This window comes from Oxyura jamaicensis, chromosome 1 (genome assembly GCF_011077185.1).
Source record: "Oxyura jamaicensis isolate SHBP4307 breed ruddy duck chromosome 1, BPBGC_Ojam_1.0, whole genome shotgun sequence".
NCBI lineage: Eukaryota > Metazoa > Chordata > Aves > Anseriformes > Anatidae > Oxyura > Oxyura jamaicensis.
The window spans coordinates 97,045,045-97,065,436 of record NC_048893.1 but is presented as its reverse complement, the minus strand read 5'-3'; the positions used below and the strand labels follow the sequence as shown (position 1 = coordinate 97,065,436).

The window sequence follows — 20,392 nt, the reverse complement described above, 5'->3', positions numbered from 1 at the left end:
ATTTTGGAGCACCATTAGGAAGAGCAACCTAAACTAGAAAGGAAATTATGCAGGCATTTTTTTGCAGCTGCATAATTGCTTTATACAGCAGGTCATGATTGCGCTGCAGTAATAAATTGTAATGTTGTCCATGCCTTTTAAAACGTTATCTTTGCTTTTGCATGCAAGGCAATAACAAATAAGATGTATTCCAATTTGCAGGTAATCCAGTTCATTTAATTCTCATTTGCATACATCACATTTCAGTTGAATTTATCATCACCAGCAAAATCACCTTTTAGAAAACAAAGTCAGAATAATTTTGAGTAATCTTGGCAATGGTGCAAGCTTTGTTTTTATTTGCATTTGATTTTGTTGCCGCATCTAACTTCTCCTTTTTGTTTTGTTTTGTTTTTATTCAAGAAATATTTTCATTTTCATTTGCAAATGTTTCATATTTTTACCAGCAGTTTATGGAATCAATTACAATTCACAATGAGCCCTGGTTTCTTAGAACACGTGAAAAAGCTTTTAGTATATTCTAAAGCAGTTCACTAGCAACACTTTAAAAGCAAAACCTCTGTGGTACCCCAGGGTACTTATGGCTACATGCTTCTAGCTTTAGAAATTTCACTGTGATTTGAATGATTTTCACACACATTTGAGGAGATTCATATAGAACACTTGTGTCATACATTAGTTCCCTAAACATGAAATTTCTCCTTTTGTTTCAATGCACATTTCAGTATTTAACAAATGCTTTTTCAGCTCTAATAACTGAACATTTGATTCAAAGCTTTTGTGCTAGTCTCAGAGCTAATAACTTTTAGAAAGATTTAAATTTAAATGTGAGAAGGATTTTTCTACTGCACTAATACTGAGCTTTCTCTGAAGAAATCACTATTGGAAAAGTAAAATATGCTGAGTTATTGCCTGTAATGTAAACAAAAAATCTACCTGTATTGCTGTCTTGTGGAACATGGTAATCAAAACAAACATCTGCACATTTGCCTTGGCAAACTGTATGAGGAGAACTAACAAGGATGTCAGTCCAAGTGTATATAGAAACAGTTTCTGCTGCGAGGGGCAGAAACTGGCTGTCTTTACAGGTACAAGTCAGCACTATTTTCTGTCCCATCAGGAATTTCAACTACATAGCTAAAATGCTTTCTGTTAGGGTTAGAATGACCTTCTCCTTTCCCCATGGCAGAGTGGTTAGAAGCAAGCCTTTATCAGAATTAAGCAAAGGCTATGTATATTTATTTGATTTGACAAAAGAAACAAACAGTAAGAATTGCAAATCATTCCAAATAGATGAATCATTGCCTTGGGGTAAATGCAAGTTTGCTTGCTTAATCACTCAGGGCCATGTGGTAACAAATAATTACTGTATCTGTGGTTTGATAGCACATATGCTTATCATAACTTAGATGTAAATGTGTCAGTGTCTTATCTTTCTCCTGTACCTGTGCTATGTATTATCTCATACTTAAAAGTTAAATGAGACAATATCCAAGTTACTTTTTGGACCTGACAGAGGTTCTGACCTTTCTTCTCATATCCTTAGTATCTAAGGTTTAAATGTTGGCTTTTACAAAACTGAAAATCAAATATCAAATTTATAAGATTTTGTGCACATTTATAAAATGCTAAATGGCAACTCTGCTCCAAACTGACTGCATATTTTCCAGTGACTGATGTATCAATTTGCTTTCCCTTTTGAAGGAGAAAAGGAGACTTGCTTTCCCACTTTTGTAATGCTTATATGTATTTGCTTAGATCCTGGCAGGTTTTGTTTGTTTTTCCCCCCAGCAAAGATTTAAAAAAAGTAATGTCTGCTTAAGGTTGTCTGCTGTGCTTTCTTCAGCTTCTGCCAAGGGTTGCTGGTCCTTTGCATATACACACAAAGCTTTAATGCCAGGAACCCAGAACCACGAAAGAAAACAACCCCCTTGCCTGTTGTCCTCTTGGCCCTGAAACCTTCCATTTCTGCTTCTAACAACTACACTAGCTTGGATATTGAATACAAGGGACTATCTTCCCTTGCACGAAAAAATGACCATTTTTTTTTTCTCCAATTTGTATAGTGATTCTGTCACTGAGTAATTGAGACTGAATTATTCATATATGAACTAGTAACATGAAGTATAAGTTTTCCAATATTATACAAAAATATTTTTTTTAGCTGCATTATATTAATTTGGGGTGGAGGTGATGAATTCTGTTTGCCTCACTGAAGAAACAAGCCAGAAAGTTGATTCTCTTTCCAATTAGCATGTGAAAACAACACAATAGTAAAACATAGGAAGGAGAAATACATTTAAAAACTTGATTCAAGACCAGAGAAAATACCTGAGAGAGCACAACCGTGGGTTCACACAGCCAGAGGAAGCATCAACCCAAGCAGACATTGAGCATGCAACAGGGGAGGCGAAGCAATGTCACTCACGAAGCAGCAGGATCTTGCCCCTGGCGATTGATGCTGGCCACGGTGCCACATGCTGGGGGATACCCAGCGCAGTCCAGCCACAGGGGCGCGAGGGGAGCTGGGGCAGCCCTTGGCAACCTGGACTCCTCTGGGAATTACAGGCAGGGACTGGAGCCTGAGAACAAAGTGACTCATCCAGAAGTTGTGCCACAGGTGCTGATCCGGAGACTGCTCTTGTAGATACATGTTTTTTTCAGAAAATGGAGGTGACACCATTGCAGTTGGATCAGAAAGCTTTTCCTTTCCCTCCAGAGTAAGACCTTATAATGGATTTATAGTCTTCTGTTTCACAATCCCGCTGTGTTGATACTAGGATTTTTGTCTTCTCGTATAGTTTTGAGGACAAAGTGAAAGGGATACTTAATAATGTGCAAGACCAAAATGCACTTTCTGAACTTGTAAAATTGATACTGTGACAAATACGAACACTGGAAATAGAGGGAATCACAGTCAGAACCGGTGAAAGGCTGTCAAGGAATCAATGAGCGTGCAAACTGCTTTAGGGATGGAAATGGGTCTGGATATGAGGATTTGTTCCTTAGACTTAAGAACAGGACACGGGGTTCTGCTCCTGCTGTCAGGGATCTAAAGAGAAATCTGTTTTGAAAAGCCTGGAAGGCTGACCCTAAGAACCAAGTGATAATTTTTCTTCAATCCAATTCTCCTTCAGATTTATCACTTGAAAGGTACTGGAAATGAAGTTGCTTAAGTTGTGGTATGACCTCTTTGACAATGATTAAATAAGAAAAATTAGCAGAGTAAAAACCTCTAGCTGAAAATGATAGCTTTAAGTGAGATTTTACATTTACATCTCAGGAAATGATGTTTGTTCCTGAGTGGACAGCAGACTGTGTCAGCAGAGATATTTATTAAGCAGAAACTTGGAATCATTCTAAAATGGATAAAATTATTTATCATCAATAAAATCTAATATGTAGATGATTACAGGAATTGTCATTTAAATCATCTTCCTGTTACTGGTATGTGAACTTGAAACTTGACAATTGTTGCATTTTTCTGTCTTTTTAGCCAAATAAAAACTAAACAGAAGAAATTTAGCAAAGGAAGATCATTCAATACTGCATTTAATACTATTCTGCTGCTCTCCACTGCAGCAGCTGAAGTAAAATAAATGATGTGTTTCTGGTCACACTCAGTTTATCAACCATAACAAACTTGAAGTACAAATGGAAGGAAGCTGGCACCAGAACACCATCAGCTGGCATGGTGCTTGTCTTGAGCTCCATGACATCAATTCTAGTCCAGAAACATCCTCAGTTCACAGGTCCTTAAAATAACCCATTTACTTTTTTTTTTTTTTTTTTTTTTTTTGGTAAGGTTATGTCTTTGACTAGATCACACTGTATCTGTTTGTTAGTTTCGACACAGCAAAACAAGTAAAATCCCCAGCCAGAATTTCTTTTGGGGTTTACCTGTGAAACATTTAAAGTGTATCCTGACCTAGCACATCATGAGCACTTCTGGGAGCTGGTGCATCTTGATTGCCAGACTTGAGAGGATATCAAAGGTCAGGTAGACTGTCACACCAATTTTTCAGCAAAATAGTTTAATTAAAAAGATGCTAATTTATTTAACTATATGGTCTACTTGTTTGGTTTGTCAGTGGCTGTATGAGGTATATCAGCTATTTTAAAAAAAATGCCAGAAATAGATTGTGATTGACTTGACCTTGTTTTCTTCAGGTGGTTAAAGCAGAAGTTTGTTACGGATATTGGCAGGCGGTGACTGACGGTACACGCAGACTTGTCTAAATACAAGTAATCTGCCCATAATACTTAAGGCAAAGTAATTGGCATTTCACTCTGCACATTCTTGTGATTGCTGGGCCCAAAGATCCATCAATGCTAACGCAGCTACATAGATACTTGAATTTTATGCCAAAAGTGCTTTTAATCAGCACCCAAGTGATGTAAATAATGCAGACATGAACCACTCAAGAAAAGTAAGAAGGCTGTTTTTTTTTTTTTTTTTTTTTTTTTTATTCCCCTGTTCAGTGATTGTTTTGCCTGCTTTTGTTCCATTACGTAACAATATCATACCCATAGTTTTTTTTTTTTTTTTTTTTCTTCTTTCTAATTGTAGCACCATAAATATGGCAAGGCAACTTTGTGCACAGGTTGTGAGAACAGTTTGATCCAAACTAATACATTTTCCATGAGCTGGGCTCAGTTTCTCATTTAGCTGTAAGAAATCCACTCAAAATGTGTTTTTTAGAATGTGTGTTGTGCTAAACATAAACCTTTGATCAGACAGTACATGAAAAAGGAACGCTGTTTTTCTGAATTAAGTGGAAATGAGGCCTAAGGCAGCCTGCTGTTAGGATCAGAAGTACTAAATAAAATTTAAAATCCTTAGACCTTGTAAACTACAAGGACAGGAATAATTTCCTAAGTCAAAAGAAATGTCATCTATTGAATTAGAGTGATATGTCTTATATATGTGCACACAATATATGCATTCTTATACCCTTAAATAAATAAAAGGTTGAACTGTAAAAATACCTATTTCTTAGAATACAGAGAAAAAGTCTTTTTCTCTGCTATTTCATCACTATAGACTTTCATCCTTTACTTATGGCAATAACATATTTTACCCCTATATTTTGCTGACCTTTTTTTTTTTTAAAAAAAAATGGAATTATACTTGTTTTAAGTAACATAAGAACATAATAAAAGAAAGTTCATTCTATGCACTATTTGTATTTACATTCTTTTTCTTTCTTGTGGCTCACTACTCCAGCAAACTGCCACAGTGGAACAGTCTTGAAGATGCAGTGATCAAAAAGTAAATTAATGATTTAACAATATTTGTTCACATTCTTGGGATAATTCTGATACTGTCACAGTTTTCAGCCTATGTTGGTTGATGGGAAATATTTATACTCTGTTGTTTGAAAATCCTATTTTTGCATTCTTGACTTCTTTTATGGTGAGCTATTAACATTTTTCTTTCACTTCATGGTCCCTATATTTGAGTTTTCTCATCTTCCAATATATTGGTTATGTTTTATGCATCTAAATTTTGGTCATAAATACTAAGATTTTTACAATGCGTGCTGTAAGTTATTCCTCAGCAGTAATAAAGATAGAGCAAGAGCCTTGCAACTCCCATTGTCGCCCCATCTCCCCTTCAATCTATGACCACAGGCAATGGCAGCATTTGTGCCAGGCAGTGAACCATTTTAAAAAGGCTTGTATATCAATAGTGGTGCATATACTGTGGTTTAGTCACTTGTTCTCTCCATCATTTTTCCACCATGCTGAGCTCTATGAGATGTTGTTTTCAGGTCACTTTGCATTTTGTACAATCCTTATGAGCTTGTACCATATAATAACAAAGTCTAAATGAGTCCTTGAATTTTTTTCAGGCTTCTTCAGATCAATCCTCTTTTTTTTTTTTTTTTTTTTTTTCATCCTTTTTTTTTTTTACAACATAGTTGACTGAACCCAGGCCTTCAGTGTCTGCATAGGCTGATTGCTTAGACAAGATGAGACACCCCTGAAATCCCCCAACAGAGATGCTCCCCTGTTTGTGTGTCTCCCAGATAGCTATGCAAAGTACTACAGGCTGCATCCTCCTCTCTTCTCCATCTTGTTTATTTAATGTATCCCTGCTGTATCTTGTTTCATTAGTTTTGACTTCCTCGTAACACATTTTTAGCTTGTTATTTTTTACTAGCATTCTAGCTACATTCATTCATTAAGTTCTTCTTTATTAGAAATATTTCATTCTTAGTACCAAACTTTCAAGCAAGTAAATAGAAACTGTTGCTGGTATCCTATCTCAAAACAGGGGATAAGTGTCTACAACTTTTTATGTCCTAATTTTATCCTGTGCACTGTTTAGATAATATACTGCATGTTTTTTTTGTATATATATATTTATATTATTGAAAAAAAAAATGGTAAAGGTATGTAACGTTTTCCTGTGTTGCATTATCAATGACATTTCACTGAAGCCATTTCTCATTTCAGACTGAAGCTTTTGATTGACTTAACTTTCATCTTCCTGCAAAAATATTACCCATACTATTTTTAAAAATATCAGCTTTAGTTTTAAAATGACAATGATGTTGAAAAGTTTAATCTTCACAGAAGCATTCCCGTTTTAATGTAATAATCTTTCTAAAATATAAAACCACATTACAGGGCTCGGTCACTAAAAGGAAAAGAAAACAGCTTACATATTGATTTATTTTGCTATTTGGTTGTCAATAATGCCAGAAAATAAATACAAATTAGTTTACCATTTTTAGTTACAACCATGATTTACTATGTTCTTTGAAACTACCACCATGGAAATTTTACGTTATTTCACTTTGTGTTATATTAATTTGTTTTATATTCATTGAACTCTGGTAGCTTTTCTGTGTATGGCTGATAAAAAATGGGTTATTGGCAAGTTGGCAACAATAATGGGATTGACTGACCTTTCTGTCCATGACTGGACTTAGTTTACCTCTTCCTACTTTTTTTTTTGTTTAATAATAATAATAATAAAAAATCTTTTTTCCCATGCTGGCTACTTCTGTCCTTTTGGAGTCCTCATAACTAGTGACAGAACAGCATGATGCAGAAGATTACGAGACCAGAACCTCTATAGATTTTTGTTATCAAAACCTGTAATGTTGGACTTATTCATGATTTTGAGCAAGCTCCTAAGACTTCTTCCTTCATCATTTAAATATGAAAGATTTATATTACTCAGTAGCTGAGCAGCACTTTGATAAGAGAAATAAGGAAGGGTAATATTGATAACAATTCCAACAGGTAATTTATGTAGATATTCATAGATACAATTTGTCAGCAATTGTTTAATTTTTCAAACTAGGATATAATTGAATAAGCAATTAATTTTTATTTCTGTTTTAATTACATAGTGTTTACTCTTAATCAAAAAGTTCTTGTCCATATTTTCAATCATTTCAATGTATTTTATAGGTAGGCTATATGTGTCTACATGTACACTCATATATGTAGGCTATACACCTCTACATGTACACTCATTGATTATATGCATTGTGACTAAGGTTTCACTTTTACAGTACAGAGCAAATTTTGTCAGAAGCTACAGATAATCATATTCAGTGCATTAGGCCTTCCATATTTGTTGTTGTTTTGTGTTGTTTGATTTCCTTCCCTAAAACTGGGAAGCATTAGAGTGCTTTCTTGTAAACATTTTCAAAAGTTATAGCATTTGAATCTCGCAATGTGATGTTATAGGGAACCTAGTAGGTCAACTCTGTTATGTAATCTTCTGAGTTCTTTCACATGGTGCATAACCAAGCTTTCAGTCAATTTGGTTAAGTTTGGGTATGCAAGCAATGATTGAGAACATTACAGTGAATGGCAAAAATGCTTGCTATCTCATTGCATCAGTGTTTATTTGTGAATTATTTCTGCAGAAAAATAATAATAAAAAAAACAGCTTGCAAAATTTTCATGACCACATTTGTTTTAGGACTGTGGGAGAAGTAAAAATAAGATGTTTTTTCTGCTTTTGCTCAGTACCTTTCTTCTAGGTTGTGCAGGCTCATGCAAGCATGGATGCAACAGCTGCATTTGAACTGTGTTTTTAACAAGCTCTGCAAGCTTTTTATTTGTGATCCAAGGACATTTAAACACATTTTGGCTATTTGCTTTTGTTTTTCAAAAGATTTTGACGTGTTTTGATATCTGTGAAAGTTGTTTTGTTTTTAAATCTTCTCCTGCAACATTTTTTTTTACTATTTGTATGGTCTGGTGTAAAGGATGACTCACTTTTAACAACACAACTTGTGGCCTGAGCTGTGGACAGAGCCATTTCTCACAGGCTTTTCTTTGAACTGTCCTTACTCTACTCATTATAGGTCACCATCTGAAAACCTAACACTGTGATTTTCTTTGTGTGTAGCATGATTACAACTAAGTCAGAAAGAATAATGCTATGAGTCTACTAGAATGTTTTTGTGAGGTAAAACAGCAAAAAGTGTTGGAGGGACTTGCAAGAAAGATGTTGTGGAAGAATTTACTGAAGAAGAAAGAAAAGATTTTGGTTTTCATTTCCTATTTGTTTTTTTTTTTTTTTTTTTTTTTTTTTCAGAAGTTTTGATTATCTGATGTGGAATGGAACCAAGTAATATTTTTTGTCCTCCCCTAGTATCTTTCAGGCAAGGGTTTTAAAGTGCACCACACATTTGTGGCAGAACCCATAACTGAAACTCAAATTTCCTGGTACATTTAGGATCTAATTAGTGGTCTTGCTTTCAAGTGAATGTATGTGCGTAGATCAATGCACATGTATTAATCTCTACGGAGCAAAATAGAACTGAGCCAAGTATTTACATTTGCACTTGCAGGATCAGGCTATAAATTAACTTTTATTTTCTCAAATATCATAGAACAGCAACTGGGAAGAGGGAAAGCAATATAAATATGATTAACCTATTGTGTTAATCACGTATGGTGTAGGGTTAGGATGGTGACGACACTTCATCATTTTTTTTTTTCATAAACAAAAGGGAAGTAAGGCTTCAGGGAGGTAAGGATTTGGTAAATTTTAATTCCTTCACACATGCTGAGGTTAAGCTTAGTTGGAAGAGCTTTATCCCTGAAATTTCCAGTCAAAGTTTAATCACTTGATTAACTCTCAGAAACTAGGGGATTGATCTGAAATCCTTAGCCTCAGTCAGAACTCTGCAGTGAATAAGATTCAGTAGAAAACATTTTTCTATGTCCAGAAAGCCTTTCTTTGCATTCTTTAATGAAACAGGAAAGATGTAGTTAGCAGTCCATATCAAATCAAGCTTTGCTAAAATTTTAGCCTCATGACTGCTTCCATCAGAATTAGGGTCCACTTGCCATTTGTGTTTACAGGGTACCTACTTTTTCTCAGTGTAATAGAATTTCTTGTTTACCATTTAACGCTACCTATCTTGAGTCAACATGAGGTGGCATCAGCATTGCTGCTGGTCATTAGTTTCTTGTTGAGACAGAAACACTTCTGTAAAGTTTCTAGTGGTGTCTTATGATGTTTATACCAAATAAGTACTGGGGCATTTTTGGTGAAAAAGATGAACACAATAAAACAGCCACCTTCAGAAAATGTGTCAAAATGGCTTTCTTCACATATTTTGTATTGTTATTTCTCTGCTGAATAGATTCTCAGGGGTCAGATGGGACTTCATTCAACTAGAGCTTTTTCAGACATGATAGCATGCCTCAGGATACTCATTCAGATTGAGATTTGCAGAGCAGACACTTGAAGTTCATTTAACACTTTGGCAAATTGTTGTTACTTCAACATTGTTCCCTACAGAAAAGCATAAGTGTAGCTTGACTGAACTGCCAGTGTTTTATGGTGTTTGTTCCCTTTCGCTTAACCTTGTTTGCTATTTTTCAGAATATTCATTATTGACTGCTGTATCCCAAATTAGAATTGATTCTTAAAAATACTTAGTTTACGGTTGATTTTAAATGTATTTATTTTCCCTTAGTTTCTCTCCTTTCTCTCAAAGCTTTTACTATATCTTTTAAATTTGATGATCTATGACTTGAAAAGAAGAAAGAGCTAGTGATATTTCTCTCCTTCATTTACTTATTATTAGTAAATAGGGAGTTGCACTGGCAGCTTTTTCATGTCAGCCTTTGCAATACGGTGTAACATTTGTGATTATCAAAAATCCCTGGCTGGTAGGTACTTGGATTCCACTTAATTACAGTGAGATTTGTATTCCTAAATCACTTAGTATAGAATGCCATGTTCCCCAGGCATTAACCCAAAGCAGTCAGCATACCTGAAGAGCATCTACTGGGCAATAAATTGGACTTTTTCCAGCCAATTACCAAATGCTAATTAGAAGATGAAGTAGGTCAAATGAGAACAAATAACTTCTCTTGCTTGCCTTTGCTCAAATTCTTTCCGCGGGCTCTCAGGCAGGACTTAGGAGAGATCACTTTCCGCAGGCAGGTGTTTTATGTGCCCTGGCTCATTTTGTAATGGCTCCCTTACACTGTTTGCTTCTGTCACTAGGGCTCCTCTAGTTTTTGAGTGATTGATTAACGAGCTCCCTTAACTATCGTTTCCTTTTTATGTAATACCGATAATTCAAAAGGTCAGGGTGTTCTGAAATGGCTCCCAAAATTCTAGTCAGAGTGGAACTGGTATGGAAAGCCGAATCAGAACCAGTATAAAAGTTTATATAAATGTATGCAGTAGTAAATTAGACAGGGAATAGGCTTTTACAGTTTCTGGCTGACGGAAATTTTCAGTGAAGGCTCCGCAGTATCTCCAATGAATGATGTTTCAAATGTAAGATTTAGAGAGTTTAGTATAAAAGTTGATAAAGAATTAATGATATTCAAAACATTTTAATGTTTACCTGTGGTCTGTTTGTACAAAAAGTTTGAGTTTCAGTCTCTTACATTTAAGAGGAGAAAGGGTACAAAAGTTGCTGCTTTTCTGTCAACAGCAGATTTTAAAGATATATGTTGCCTGTACGCTTCTAAGCTTTGTTCTAGTATTATCTCTTCTGTCTTTCTTTATAAACAGGATCCGCATGTTCAGATTTCAATGTGTTTTTATTTTTATTTTTATTTTTTTCCCAGTAGCACTGAGGTGTTTGTTACCTGCTAATTGCTACTTACTCACCACCCATTCAGTAAATGGCACAATTTCTACAGCATTTTTTCATTTTTATTCATGTTAATTTTATACGCCATGGAGAGGCCAAAAACTCTCCATCCCAGAAGGAACACACAGCTCTGTATTTTTTCTTTTCTCCTTTACAGTCTTTAAATGCTTTCAAACACAAATCTAGAAGTTCTAACTAATGGAACTTAAACTTAATATGATTTATAGATATAGCCAAAAAGGATAGTTTTGAAAGGAAGTTTTGAAATCACATAGATTTCAAAAACAGGTAATTTGGCCTTGATTTGTTTTGAAGAGGTAGAGTGACATCTGCTAACTGCCTGGATTTAAGAAGAAATTTCCCCTTGAGGCTTTTGTATTTCTTCTGAAACACCTTATACTATCAATGTCACAGATGGAGCATCCGATTAGACTACTTATGCTGGAATTTTGGTATTTTATCTGTGAAGTACAACTATAAAGAAATCATAGCAGGAGAAACAAAGCACATCTTGAAATACAATGAGCTCATCAGCAAGTAAGCCTTTAATGAGATTAGAAACATGCATAAATATCTTCCTGATTCATGGAAGGTTCATGGTATCAAAAGCAGTGTAAAAATACATATTAATCAAATCCTTCCATCACAGACAGTATGAGAATGTTTTCATTTAGTACTGGACATCTTATTCATTTGCTCAAGTTCACTGAAACCTTTATGCTTCTTAATTTGAATGTTTTTTAAAAGTTTTTTTTAAAGTTTTTTTTTGAGTGATTTCAAGTCCTTTTAAAAGTGAGTGGGAAAATTGTTATTTCTAGAAGTTCTGTCCGAACACAGAGCTTTTCTATCTGGAAATCTAAACCCAAAGACTGAAGCTTTCTGTTTTTATGACGAAAGACGAATGAGTCATTATTGTAATTATACATTTAAAATATCCGTTGAAGTATCCAATAAGTAGCAGTAAACATCTCTATATAAATTTCCTGTTATATTGATTGTATCTCATATGATAGTACATTACCTGATTGCTGTTGATCAGCAAAATGGAATGTGATTATATTTATTACTTTTCACTGTTCAGTTTCATCATAAACTATTACGGTAAATGTGAAAGGCAGAAAAGTAATTGCTTCTGCATTTATATTATTCATTATTTTTAATATGAAGCTTCTTTAATATAGAAATGGAATAACTTACATTGGTTTATTATTGTACACTCAAAATGCAATAATCCTTTGATCATTATAGACTTTAACAGCAACCTTCACTTTTGTAATTTTAACCTTTTACAGTTCTGCATCTCTCTTATGTTACTGTATGGTTTGGTTTTCCTATGCCAGGAAACAGATGCTAAGGATGAGAGTGCAGGTGCTGTGTGTGTGCATGCAATCACTGACCTTGGTGACACTACTTTTGCATTGAGAATATGAGAGGGAAGGTCAGTGTGCTAATTTCCTGCATGGACAGAGCATAAACTTATTCTGAGCTTTCTCAATTATTCTATTAGGAGCTTGGCTTGCAAAAGAGTCTCTGCTCCCTTGATAGGTCGGTCAGTTTCTTACTTTGCTAAATCTATTTTATGTGAAGCTCTATCTTTATATTCTGCAGAGATTCTCATACTACCCTCACCTTTGTCACCTGAATGTCAATAGTCAAACCATCAAAGTAGCCTGTTTTTTAGGCATTGAACTAATGCAAACTCAAAATATTAAAACATTCTGTTGCCTTTTTGTAATTGGATCAGTTGGATTCAAATGTCTTTTCACTATCAAAAGGAAAATACATGACCAGGTGATGGTGAATTTAACTTCTTATTTCAGTGTTATGCTCTCATCCTTGTTTGATGTGTCAGAAATTATTTTGTGTTACTGAATTATCATATTAATAACAACTTTCAGAACAGAAATCAAGGGCCAGGTCTGCACTGTTCTCTGAGCTGGCTCTGAAGCTTCCCCTTCACAGTGTGCTCTAAAACTGTTATTTACGTCTTTATTGCAAGCTCTTAGGGTTTCTGCAGGCAGCTCCTGTCAGAAGGCTACGCACCATTTGTTCTGTCACTGCCTTGCTGTTGTCCTTACTGTCTTAGATATTGTTGCCAGATTCCAAAGGAACATCATGCCCAGCTGGGACAGGTCTATTGCTGAGATACATTTTCATCTAATGTCCCCAAGTGGGATGATGCTAATAACAGTCCATCTAATGTATCTGCAAGTGTTGAAGATATCTTGCTATTGTCTGAGATGAGCTTAGGGCACAGTGGAGAATGATGTCCAACCCACACTGCATTGCTGTGCACTTCCAAACACATTAGAGAAGGAAAAGGAATCTTGCCTCTTGCAAGAGGAAACTTCTTAACTAAGCTTCTTAACTAACACAGTTGTCTCTGCTTCACCTTGAGTCTTCAAAATCCCCGTTGCACCCTTGAAAACTCTACTCCCCAAAAGGATGTCTCATTATTTTTCTTCTCCATCCAATTCCCTCCCTGCAGAAAACAGAATCCTCCTTCCTGTTGTTTAATACTGAGTAGAAGGTTCATTGTTTTGGCAATGCCATCCTAAATTTCTCAGGGTTGCAATTGCTCACACACATTTTCTCCACAGCCAAACCACAGTTTGGGGAGCCTTACCCCATGCAGTGGAAGAAGATGGTGCATGGAGGCTTGCAACAGAGACAGCTGTTAGCACTGAGGCAGTGACCACTCAAACGCTTGGAGAGAGTCCATTCCCACCGGGACCTTCAACCTGTGCACAGATGCCAATAAATGATTCACGTGAACTAACACTTGAGTGTCCTTGAGTATCTGTGCAGGAGTTTGTGGGGTCACATCAGCATAGAGTAGTGTGTGCACTGCTGCCACAAAACCGAGGAACATTTTTCTGCAATAGAACGACAGAGTGGTTGAGGTTGGAAGGGACCTCTGGAGGCCACCTGGTCCAACCCCCCTGCTCAAGCAAGGCCACCTAGAGCAGTCTCCCCAGGCCCATGCCCAAGACCTGGTAAACACACGCCTGTTGGTCTCACTTCAGTGCCTGGTAGAATTATAGTGAAGATTATTCTGGGAGTTACCAAAAAAAAAAAAAAAAAAAAAAAAAAAACAAAACACTTGAAAGACAATGTAGTCATTGGTCTTAGCCAACACAGGTTCACGAGAGGAAAGTTCTGTTTGACTAACTGAATTTTCTTTTATGACAAGGTCACCTACTTAGTTGACCAAGGGAAGACAGATCATGTGGTCTTTTTTGCATTCCAGTAAAGCTTTCAATACTCTTTCTCACAGTATCCTTTTGGACAAAATGCCCACCACACAGCTAGACAAGTTCATAACATAATGAACAACTGGTTGAACAACTGGTTGATGGGTTAGTCTCAAAGGATTGTAGCAAAGGGGGCTATGTCAGTCTGGTGACCTGTCACTAGTGGGGTTCCACAGGGCTGTTTTAGGGCCACCTCTCTTCATGTTTTTATAAATGATCTGGATGCAGGACTCAAATGCACACTAAGTAAATTTGCAGACATCACTAAAACAGGAGGAGCTGCTGACTCCCTTGAGGGTAGAGAGGCCTTGCTGAGGGATCTGGACAAACTAGAGGGCTGTGCCATCTCTAAGCACATGTAGTTCAACCAGAGGAAGTGTCGGACTCTGCACCTGGGACAGGGTAAACTTGGCTATTTGTACAGGCTGTAGGACAAGAGGCTGGAGAGAAGCCCCGCAGAAAGGGATCTGGGGGTTATGGTCAGCAGCAAGTTGAATACAAGCCAACAGCATGCCAACTGTATGCTAGGGTGCATCAGGCACAGTGCTGCTAGACGGTCAAGGGAAGTGTGTGTCCCACTCTGCTCTTGTTGGGCGGTACGCTCTACTCCTACGCTTGACATAAGTCTTGATCAGGCTTAATGAGCCACAGTAGGCCTTGATAGGACTGTTCTTCACACACTGGAGTTAAAGAGCAGGGTAAGGAATCTGAGTTTGACTACGAGTCAATTGTGTTATCTTACAAATACAGTGTCGGGAGACTCTTCCCTCTGCTGACCAGTGATAGGACCTTAGAGAATGGCATAAGGCCACATCAGGGGAGATTCAGGTTGGATATTAGGGAAAGGTTTTTCACAAAGCATCAGACACACATTTACCCACTTCTCCTCAATGCATACATTTTGTGTGGCTGGTTTGATTATTTATTTATTTATTTATTTTCCCTAAAGTATTTGGGATTGCAGTATGCAAAACTGATGTATCAGAATATGAGCTGATATTCTTTGCATGCCTATGTAATTTCTTACAGAAGTGTGGCTGCTGTATCTTGTTCCTGCCTTTGCTGCTTTAAACCTTTTTTATTTTTCTTTTTTCTTTTTTATTTTTTTTTACAGGTTTAGACTATGAGTTTATTGAACTAAGGTTCAGCTTGTTTTCCTCTGTTGTTTTGCATTTTTCCTGTACCTTTATACCTTTTCTATACTTCATATATGTTAGTGTACTGGGTCTGCCTGGGATAGAGTTAACTTTCCCTGCAGGGGTCTATATAAGGGTTGTGCTTTGCACTTGTAGCTAGAACAGCCAGCTTGTAGCTGTCACACCAACGTTTTGTGTATTCCGGGCAGGGCTGGCACAGCATCCAGACTCCCTCCAAACTCCCCAGGGCCAACAGGCAGGGGGCGGACAAGAGACTGGGAGGGGACATCACCAGGGGCAGCTGACCTAAACCCACCAAAGCAATATTGCACAGCACGTGGTGTCACGCTCTGCAATAAAAGGTGGGGAAGGGGTGAGGTTGGGGGTGTCTCTGCATGAAGATATCTGTCCTCCTAAACAACCACTGTATGTATTGAGGCCCTGTTTCCCAGGATGGGCCCAAGCATCTCTCATTGATGGGAATTAGAGAATAATTGTTTTTTCTCCTTCCCTTGTTGCTTCCATGTGGCCTTTGCTTGTTTTCTTCCTCTTCCTTTTCACTTTAATTAAATTATCCTTATCTCTCCCCTCCCCCTCCTTTTTTTTTCCCTCCTTTCCATCATACTCTCTCCCCCTTTCTATGAGGAGGAGAAGTGAGAGAGCAGCTGTACTGGAGTTCAGCTGCCTAGCAGGGTAAAAACACCACAGTTAGTTAGGCTGCAGCATTTGAATACATGGGTTATCAAGAGTGAATCAGATGTTATTGGTTATTTTATTCATCACCACCTGCACTCCAGTCAAGATTTCAAATTGCATGCAGGAAGTTTGTTCTTATATGAATCTAGACACGAGTTCAGTATGTAAGGAGATAAAAGGGGAAAAGTGATCTAATTTTCCTTCTACTCTTTTTTATTTGATTTATTTTAAAAGAGGTTAGTTAAGAGGTTAGTTTTTGTTTGTTTGTTTGTTTGTTTTGTGTGTGTGAGTTTAACAATTCCTTAAGTTTAGCATCATACTAACAATGAGACAAGGTACAATTTTAGGGAAAAAAATAAAAGTAGGCTGAGATAAAATAAAGTACCTAAACTCAATGATCTTCTCCTTCTACATCCCTCCCCCACACCATTAACAATTGAAGATAAACTGTTCAGTAAAGACTTTCTCCATAAATACAATTGAGATTTAACCAACATAATTATCATTACTGGTCTAAGTACAAATTCAAGTGTATAAGAATTCTCCAGATTCTTCTATTTCCTTTCTTAACTGACGTTACTGTCACCTCCTCTTTAACAACTCTCTTCAAGCCTGTGTAGATCTGTTTGTCCATTGTTCTTCCTGAACAGTGTTTTGTTCAAGCTCATGAAATCCAATTTCAGTTCTGCTGAACAGAACGTGGAGAGTATCCTTCCCCTCTCATCCCCTGACCCTATTCTGGAGAGGGTTGGAGATAAAATAATTCTAGTGTTATCTTATGGACTTCAACTAAAACTCAATACCTTCAGTGGCTTGCTTCCCTAGATCGCTGATACTCATTCCAAAACAATTTCTGGAAGTCTTTACACATCTTCAAATTGTCATATCCCATTTTGTCATGAAACAATTTCCTAGTTGTGAAAGTCTTCTTTGTGTGGATCTATTACTAGAGTGCAAACCTGTGAAAGCTAATCTAAAAATAATGACATTTTCTAGGCTAACAAAGTGTTAATGAATCAGATTTATTTAAATGTGCATTTCTTAAAACTTCAGGAATCATCAAGTTCTATTCTGATCTTACCTAATGCAATTTGTATGAACTTTAGGTAAGTTTCAGATTGGAGAGAAGAAAATACAACTGCATAGCACTTACATTTTAACGTTTAGTGACAAATTCGATGTTTTAACTCTTACGAAATAGTCAAAACTTTAAAATGGTGACCAGAAGATGGTGACCAATTTGCTAACACTTAAAAAGGGTGCTCAGAAAACTGTAAGCACAGAACTGTGGAAAATCAAGTCCTTTAAGATTGCCAACTTTAGATGTCCATAAATGACTAAGCTCTGCAAGTTAATCTTCAAAAGCTTTTAATTAGGTTGTATTTTATTCTCTACTGATATCAATTGAAGCATTACCAAGTTTCAGTAGATAAAATTAAATTATTTTCCCATTCCTGCTACAAATAAATGTTATTACTTCCAAATGAGCCACAACAATATCAGTTCTTTTATAACGATGAACAAACCCACCTGCCATGGTCAGGGACACCTCCCACCAGACCAGATTTCCCAAAGCCCCATCCAGCCTGGCCTTGAACACCTCCAGGGATTGGGCATCCACAGCTTTCTCTGCACAACCTGGTTCAGTGCCTCACCACCCTCATGGTAAAGAATTCCCTCCTTATCTAATCTAATTGTACCCTCTTTTATTTTAAAAACATTATTTCTTTTTCTGTCACCGCACACCCTGACAGAGTCCCGCCCCAGCTTTCCTGCAGGCCCCCTTTAGGCACTAGAAGGCCGCTGTAAGCTCTCCCTGGAGCCTTCCGTTCTCCAGGCTGAATAATCCCAACTCCTTCAGCCTGTTTTCACAGGAGTTGCTCCAGCCCCTAGATCCATCCTCGAGGTCCTCCTCTGGCCTTGTTCTAACAGGTCCGTGTCCTTCTTGTGCTGAGGGCCTGAGAGCTATAGGCAGGGCTCCAGGTGGGGTCTCATGAGAGCAGAGCAGAAGGGGAGAATCACCTCCCTTGCCCTGCTGGCCATGCTGCTTTTGATGTAGCCTGGGATATGGTTGGCTTTCTGTGCCTCAGGAACACATTGCTGGCTCATGCTGAGCTTCTCATCAACCAACACCCTCTGGGCCTTCTCCTCAGGGCTGCTCTCAATCCATTCTCCACCCAGCCTGTATTTGTGCTTGGGAGTGCCCTGGCCCAGGTGCAGGACCTTGCACTTGGCCTTGCTGAACTCCATGAGGTTCTCACAGGCCCACCTCTTTAGCCAGGTCCCTCTGGATGGCATCCCTTCCCTCCAGACTGTCAACTGTACCACATAGCTTGGTGTCATCAGCAAACTTACTGCGGGTGCACTTGATCCCACTGTCTATGACACTGACAAAGATGTTAAAAAGCAGTGGTCCCAATATTGGTCCCTGAACTCAATACTGTTCTCCACTTGGACATTGACTGCAATTCTTTGAGTGCAACCATCCAATCAATTCGTTACCCACTGAGTGGTCTGACATTTCTATAAATATAAATATTTTAAATATATATATTTTCATCATTTCTGAACTCTGTTCTCTTGTTTTTCAGGGATGCCTCTCCAAAGCACTTGATTTCTCAGCACCTTCATGAATGTTAGCTCAGAAATTAAAGCACAGGTTGTTACTGCCTGGCAATGTTGAGTGTTACCCTTGTGAGCATTCATCCTACTATGAAGGTGACATTCCCCTTCTGAGTCTTCTCTAATTAAAATGCTGTTATTTAATTAGACTTTCTCAACTTGTGCTCAGAAGTCATCATTAGGAAGAGCATCCTCGGTGCATGCAGCATGCCAACATTACCCAGTCTTCTACTCTCTATGGCTAAGTACCTAGAGCTTGACTGTTAGAGAAAACTATTACGTTGATATGAGAACAGTTGCTTCTCCTTCCTTCTGAGAAATTAAATGCAAACTCAATCTGAGATGACACCATAAAATGTATATAATAATAATAACAGGAGAACTGTAAAAGGTTTATTATGCAAACAATGATTTTCAGAACAATCAGCTTATGAACTACGAACAACTATGAGCAACTATGAGCAACTACAAACCTGTAACTGGGTGCCATTCTCCCCTCTGTCTCTAGTGGGTCCTGCGTTAGTGTGCCAGCCTGCAGCTGCCTTGCCTGAGCTACAGGTGCAAGTTGGGCAGTGTGGGGCTGCTGAGGGCTGCCAGTTGGGTGGATTTGGCATGGCTGTGGCAGAGGTTGCTGCCAGCCCAGGAATTGCAAATGGACAGAAGGGAGGTATGGCAGTCCAGGGAAACTGCGGAGCTGGCACGTTTTGGTACATAGGTGTCAAGCCGGGTCCCATGAAAGGCAGAAAGTGGTACTGTATGGGAGTAGGAGAGGCAGATGGGCTCTGGCTGCTGCGTGGTGGCAGCTGGGAGGAGGCCGGAGGCTGTTGCTTGTCCTTGCCTGCTGCCTCTGCAGTAGGGCCTGGCAGGGAGGGAGCATCCACGCATGAGGCTGGGTGGGCACTGCTAGCCTGAGGGATGGCTTTTGCCTGGCGCTTTGGTAGCAGGGACCCTGTGGGGGCTACTGTCTATGTGTCTTCTGCAGGAGCTGCTGCCATCACGTCCTTCTCCTGCCCGGCATCTGCTCCCCACCCATGCTGGATGCCTGGGCTGCTGCTGGGGCAGTTTCCATACAGATCTGCCTGTGTTGCAGGGTCAGCCGTGGCTTTCCTCATCAGGGCAGCATGGCGCTTGCAGTTGATGAGCAGGTGAGGAGAATCTATCCTGAAGCTGAGGTTGTGGTAGAGGAGTAACTAAAAAATGCAAAGGAGGAGAGTTAGTTGCTAACATTTTCCAAAAAATAATAATAAAAAATAATTGATTGAGAAGCCTGGGTACCATGACTTTTCAGATGCTTCTAGGTAGAATTAACATGTAGGTAACACTACATTGTTAATATGCATCCCACAGCTGAAAAAAAGAATTCAGATATGGCACAGCAAGATTTCTTGCAAATATATTAAACTGAGTAGACTCATGATAGCCCGATTTGTCTTCCCATTCCATGAATTCAAACTCATTGGGTATAATCTGAATATATGGTATCTACATTTCTACCACTCATCGCTGCCACCTGAAAAATACCTCAACACCAGCCTGAGAAAGATATTAAATTTAGAACATTTACCGTCATCCTCATCTCCTCTAT

The 20,392-nt window shown here is 38.0% G+C and overlaps 1 protein-coding gene across 4 annotated transcripts in view; it reads left to right on the top strand.

Moving 5' to 3' along the window:
* The window catches only part of CADM2 (cell adhesion molecule 2), a 674,480-nt gene that overhangs the window by 170,187 nt on the left and 483,901 nt on the right, over nt 1-20,392 (top strand). The window lies entirely within an intron of this gene.